Here is a 6661-nt window from a genome sequence, read left to right as displayed (position 1 = left end):
CCCCCCCCCTTATGCATTATTCTCAGCCTTTTCCCTACAGAGAATGTTATTGTTATTCCTGAGGATGCTCATTGTTATGTATGCAGGCATGTATCTCCGTTCCCTGCCCCCTGCGCCAAAGGTGTCTGTATTTGTATCCTCTAAAAGTGATAAAACACGGCGAGGAGCCGTTTGCTTATCCTTGGGAGTACTTGGGAGCTTGTGAAAACCAAAATGCCCTCCAAATTGGTTCATAACATGCCGTTCAGCATAACAAAGGTAAGCCCTTCCTGATCTCAACATCTTTAGTCTGCCTTCACAAAACTGTGAAGAAATCCGTAACGGTGACTCCGTTTCATGACAAAGCTGTAAGGCACGAATACTTGCTTAAGGTTTTGGGTAAGAACTGCTACTTCGAACGACCACATGGTTAAAAGAAACCAACGGTACTGGTCGGTAAGTTAAATATTGTCTTCTTCAAATCCCACTTCCATGATGTCACAGTAGTCATCCCGGTTTGGGCGTGAGACTTTAAAGTCGTGACAGAAAACCGGCATTTAACGGTAGGAATCTGTTATCAGGGAGGGTCAGAGGAACGTTGATGATTATGGGAAATGTAGGTTTCAGTGTTTCTTTTTATAGCTTGGCCGATACAAGTCAGGAAAGCTCTACCTCTCATGCTGACTTTCAAATGTTTCTTGTAAATCCTCCATCTTTATGGTAATGCAATGCTAATTTGCTCGAGTGCCCCTTTAATGGACTCTTCCACGGGTACCCTGGTGTCTTAGATGTTTAACACACTATCGCAGCTTTCCTGCTCCAAGCCGGGCTGAGGATGTTTCCCTATCTCTCTCCCTTTATTTCCAGTCAGCACTATACTGCACACTATTTAATCAAAAATACTTGAAAAAGGTCAATTATGTTGGGCAATGGTACATTTTTTGATGCTCACACACAGTTTAATGACATTGGGGCCAAAACAGTGACCATGCATACATGCATGCCCATTTAAATTTAATGTATTTTATCTCTGCTGCAATATTATTAGCAACTCATCTACATTTACATCGACCCCTTTAAATGCCTTTCTGTATATCTTTCCTAAAGCGAGCTACTGCGACTCAATGGCGAGTTTTTAAATACTTTATTGTACTTTGTGTGGTTTTATTATCACAGTTTTCTTACACAGCTCCAGTAGAGACTCATAATGAACCACGACTTGTAAGACAACTTATTGCTGGTAACCTTATTGTGCTTTCTTGCTTTTACCTCCTATTAAATCAGTTCCCCTCTGTAATTAGATCGGGAGATACTTTCTGGATCGTGGCAGATTGTTTGAGCGATGATCGGGACTCTGGGTCATTATTCCAGGGAGGAACAGGAGACTTTGATTAGGCAATGCTGTCCCTTCTTCCTATCTATCCTCCCTGTGATGAGCTGTAGAGTTTGTCCACAGCTTGTTAAACACCCCAGTGGCATTGTAATTTATTGTTTTTAGCTTGTTTGTGGGTCAGCAATAACGCCTGACCCCACTGTGCTGAGTGGATAATATTTGTTTGAGGGGCTTTTTTTTTCTGATCGACTGGATGGATTGGTAGGTTTGTTGTTGTCATGGCCTGAGATTGATTTCAGGGAGAGATGTTTGTAATGTCGTTTTAAAGACAGCTCTTAATAAGTCACTGCATGCGCTTGAAAACACAAAATATGTTAAGAGCCACAACCCCAACTCTCTATGATTACTTTTATTGACTTTATCCACACAGCAATCCGGCAAAAAATGACATGATGGAAGGTGTGGAAACATGATAAACTGTGTTTATTTTGGCCACTTTCAGTTATGTGTCTTATCCGGACGTTTGTGGTCACATATGAGCTATCTGCAAGATGAGCTTCATTATTTTTTGGAAGTGTTTTATGATCATTTTTCTCCTACTTTGCCCAGAGTTTTGATTTAAAGGCTTCTTGCTCTCCTGGAGACGTCCATCTTTTTGTCACAGACCTGTCCTCTGTGTTTTCTGTGTTTAAAAAGAAGTGAAACCAGGACAAAGTCACAGATCATCCTTTTTGTTACAAACATGGCCCCCTGCTCCCCGGACGCCTGCAGAAGTCTTGGGTGGGCGGTTGGCGAGGGGGGGGGGGGTGGGACTCCGCTGTTAGACACCGTCCCCTGGACACGCTTAGCTTCATCCTCCATTTGAGCTGTCAGGGTGCAATCAGCAGACGTGGAGGGCGCTCTGGCTGGGCTGTGACATTGCTCTGACCTCTGCGGGGTCCCTCGCACCGCTAACAGGCCTCAAGGCCCCTCCTCTCTCCGGGAGCTGAATAATCCAGCGTCATGAGGTTGTGGACGGCGTAAAGCGCAGCGGCCAGGACGGATGTTTGATTCCCTTTGGGATCAGCCAAGCTGTAAACAGTTTGCTCTGCGAGGCTCACTGTGCACACTGTGTATTTATAAATATTTCTATTTTATTTTATTGGCCTCTCTGCAATCTGCCAGGCTCCAGCAAAGACATTTTTATTGAACTTTTTTTTGGATATTCTTGCAAAAGAAACTTTATTTCTACTAGTGTTTTCATGTTTTGACATTCTTTGATGGATCGGATGCTCTTGTGTGGGTTGACAAAGTTACTGAACACTGCTAATTAGGGCTTGTAAAACCTCTTTAAAGCACAGCCACAACAAAACTCCATTTCATGGTAGAGATATGAAGTTTTAACCGGAACAAGAAAAAAAGATGTGTTTAGTGCAAAATCTTGATTTTGTGCACAATTGGTTCAACATCTGTCAACAAAAAACACGCCGCCCATTTGTCGATCGGGAACAAATGTTTATGTTTGATGTGTTGGAGGAAGTCTGTGATCTTAACTGATTCTTAAATCATTTAAAGTGTTTTTGTGCTGTTGTTTGTCCTTGAAAAAGAACAATGCCGATCTATATTCCGGTGTAAATTACAGTTAACGTGCAAAACTCTGTAATGCAAATCCCTCAATGACAACAAAAGTATATACATGATTTTAAATTGTAATTTTCCATCAAAAGTTGTGAACGGTTAATGTGTTCAATGCGTAAATAAAGGGTCCTACAGTTTCCTGCAACTTAACAAGTGCACGTTAAGTCTCACGTTAAGACTCAAAATATTTGCTATTTGAGCCTCAGTTTCTCTGGAATGAACCACACAGGTCAGAAATGTGATGATTCTGAACCTCGCCAACATTTTATAACTTCCTTCTTTCATCTAAAATGTGTTCCTGTTAGTTTGACTCATACCTCAAAAGAATGCAGGAAGACAATTGTGTATTAACAAATGCCACAGCCAGACTTTTAACAAGAAAGAGCCCGTTCATGACACACCTGTTTGATTCAGGAGTTTTTGGTTATATTACACCATCTTCCTCAGCAGACAGAGTTTTTGCGCAGCTGTCATAGAATTGTATATGTTTGACATTTACATTTTTCTGAACACCTTCATGGTCACTTAAGTAAGCTGAGTGTCAAAGTTCACTCATGACCTCGTGGAGAGTTCTAGTACTTCACAAAACAATGAAACTACAAGCTCCACTTGGAAATTTGGAAATGTATACGGCAATAACTTTGAACTACTGTCACTACTGAATGAATTTTTAATCTAAAGTTTCAAAGAGTGCTGCACTCTCGACTAAAACCCAATGGGATTTTTCCATTAGATGTTGTATTATTGCAGAAAATAAGCTCTGCGGCCAACAAACGCCTGTGATACTTACACGTTTTCTTCAGATAATCATCACCTGCGAACGCCACTTTCACGAGTTTTGAAGCGCGAATGCAACCAAGAGGGGTTTTTACTGGTGTATTTTATGTCGTAGGAACAAAAGGTTTAAATCTCTTAAGCTTGTGTTGATCACAGACCTGTTTTCAGGCATCTAGCCAAAAAACCCATTTGAAAAGAACCCACTGACTTCGAGACGAGGGAACCAGAAGTGCAAAAAAAAAATGCAAACTCATTTCCGGGTTTTAGGACTCATTCCTAGAATTGATTACAAAGTCCTCACAGCAGCACCTGGCCTATTTCTCTGACCTGCTTATCCAAAATGATACTGTAGGTCATCTGTGGTTACACTAAGGGTTAAATTAAACATTGTTTTTATGGTGCTATAGCTGCTTGAATACTGGAGGCATGAGCATTTGATGGACTTTAGTACACTGCATTCCAGTCCCTTTGGCTGCTGTGTGCAGATTATTGTTTAGTCTTCGCTCTAAAAATATAGTTTGGCTTCCTTGCATTTAGTCGCTGAAACAAGAGCTGCTTCACCTTCTTGACGTTTTTTTTAATAAGAAGAACAAAACAGACTTCAGGTCAGTGCTAACAGGGTGGAGAGGGAAAAGAGGGTGGGGATAGTGCCTCGTTTAGTTCACAGATAATACCTCTACTGTTCCAAACAGGGCTGTCAACACTTCCTGTCAGCACGGCTGCACACACAAGTACACACACTTCTCTTTGTCAACCACTTTCTTCTGCTTCTTTGTGCCTCTTCCTCCTCTGCCGTTCCATCCATCCCTGCTTTCTCCTCCTTTCTGTCCTCTCTCCGATTCTGCTGTGTTCGTGTAGTGATTAGGTTTCTCTCTGCCCTGTGGTCTCTCTTGTGTGTGCGTGTGTGTGTGTTTCTGTGCTTATATATGTGTGTGTGTGTGTTGGTGAAATCCCCCCCTCCTCCCCTGGGCTCAGGTGTCACAGCAGCTCTCCCTCCACTCCTTTGAACGGAGAGCTCAGCGCCGAGGATCAACATGAGGGCGAAAGGTTTTAGACAGTTTCCCATGTACCGAATAAATTAACTGCTGCTCTGTGGATGCTGTGTGTGTGTGTGTGTGTGTGTGAGTGAGACAGAGAGAAAAAGATTTCTCAGCACACACACACACAAGGCAGTGTTTTGAGCCTGGTGCACAGTGGCTCAGCCCTCTTAAAGCCTGTGGTCATATTACTGACGCGGGGGTCAGAGGTTGAAGCCAATGAGCCACCACATACAGAAGGAGCTGTGTTCTAACCGAGCTGCCACTCTGGCTTCCTTCTATGTAAAACATCGGCCTCTCGGTGTTGCTTACACGTTTCTGGATCGACACCCGGCATGCACGAGCGCACGTGCACGGCGGCGAATATGTGTGTCGCTCTCCAAACGCATCATCCCAAATTTAGGTTTGATTTTAGAAGCTTTTATTTTAGACTCACGACCCAGATTATCTTTTTATTTATGCCACATCACGGTCATCTGCTTCCTCCATGTGGCTTATCTCCACTATCAAAGAAGATGAAAGGAGATGTGATAGGAATGTATGAATAACACACACACACACACACACACACACACACACTGGTCTCCTCTGAGAAGCAGTCATCAGCTTAGTGGTGGTTTGTCCCATACCGAACGCTTTAATCTGCAACAATAATCTATACACATTATGAAATTGAACTGGTGCAGCAAGCAATCACTATTACTGCGTCAAACTGTTGGTTCATCCAAACGCTGCAATCTCCTGTGTCCAGATAACCCCCTCCTCTTCCTCTTCCTCTGACCCTGATCTGATCACGTCCTTATATTAGTAGATTGCATGATTTGGCCCGTTTATAAGCGTACTTTACATGAACGTGTTTTCACAACCAGAAGTCAGCCATTGGTTTCTATTCACTGTGGGGAAAAAAGTGAGATATTTTAAACGTGGGTGGTATATATATATATATATATATATATATATATATATACCATAAGATGATAGAAATTTGTCTCAGAGGACTGCTTCGTGGGCAACATTTGATTTTTGGATCAATTTCATGAAATGCCTTGATTTTTTTCATCTTTTTTTTGAGACAGATTCTACCACAGAATACATTCCTAGCAATTTTAACTTTTAATAGTTACTCAAATTGCACTAGTAAATTTACATATACCATGATACATCTGTATCACCTGCCCCTAATCCATCACAATACACATGGCTATACTGCTCATGTTGGAAAATACTATCTTTGCATCATGTGTGCATATTGATTTGAAACGTCTTGACTGCTATATTGACGTAAAAATTAAAAAGTATAGAATGTCCAACATTGGTGAAAACCACCCATCTAACGTTTGGGAAGTCTTTTTTAGATAAGACGAAAAATTGACAAGATTCTCTCACTTTTATTCTCCTTGAAATCTTTCAAACCATTAAGAATATTTACAAATCTACTATCACCAAACTTAAAACAAAGCTATATATATATATACATTCAGTTTTCTGTATACTACTACTACTGGCCTACTATAATATTAGCATGATTAAGTACAGCTGCTAGCAAGTACATTTACTGAACTACTGTATTTAAGAGTAGTTAAAATTTTCTGCCACATCAAACCTAAATACAAGAAAAGAAATTATTAAAAAAACAACATTATATAAATAATTACTACATGTGCATTTAGAGAAACTACATAATTATAATGTAACAATTATTATATATAAATATAACACTAGGAGATTTAATTTCAACATTTTGTTTTGGTAATATTATTTATTTATTTATAATTTTATTTATTTACTTATTTATTTATTTATTTATTTATTTATTTCAACCAAGTAAAAAGGCTTCATTCGTCTCCATAATGACTGAATTGACGGGTAGTCGGCCACGTGGCGGCGGTAACGAGCGCCCACGTCACCGTGACCTCAC

The sequence above is a fragment of the Anarrhichthys ocellatus genome, unplaced genomic scaffold (genome assembly GCF_004355925.1).
Source record: "Anarrhichthys ocellatus isolate YVR2014 unplaced genomic scaffold, GSC_Weel_1.0 scaffold11, whole genome shotgun sequence".
NCBI lineage: Eukaryota > Metazoa > Chordata > Actinopteri > Perciformes > Anarhichadidae > Anarrhichthys > Anarrhichthys ocellatus.
Note: the sequence above shows the minus strand (reverse complement) of the source record.